Here is a 449-nt window from a genome sequence, read left to right on the forward strand (position 1 = left end):
AAAAGGAAACATACAAAAATGGAAGGAGAAAGCAAAACGGAGCTTTGAAGGAAACTGGTATTCACGCGATCGCATGGACGACGCGATCGCGTGCCAGAAGCGAAGATGCAGCGATGCGGCCGCATGACTGACGCGACCGCGCAACATAAGCAGAAGGCATACGACGCGGAGGCGTGATTGACGCGACTGCGTGGCAAGGAAAAGCTCCGAATGACGCGACCGCGTGACCCACGCGAATGCGTGACAGAGGCCACGTATCAGAATTTACAGAATACACCCCCAACGATTTCTGAAGCCCTTTTTGGCCCAGATCCAAGTACAGACAGCATAGACCAGAGCTTATAAAGTGTGGGAATGCACCCATTCAAAGAGAGCTCGCATATTTTATTTTTCAATGATTTAGATTTAGTTGAGAGGGAGATCTTCTCCTCTCTCTCTTAGGATTTAGG

This window comes from Arachis ipaensis, chromosome B09 (genome assembly GCF_000816755.2).
Source record: "Arachis ipaensis cultivar K30076 chromosome B09, Araip1.1, whole genome shotgun sequence".
NCBI lineage: Eukaryota > Viridiplantae > Streptophyta > Magnoliopsida > Fabales > Fabaceae > Arachis > Arachis ipaensis.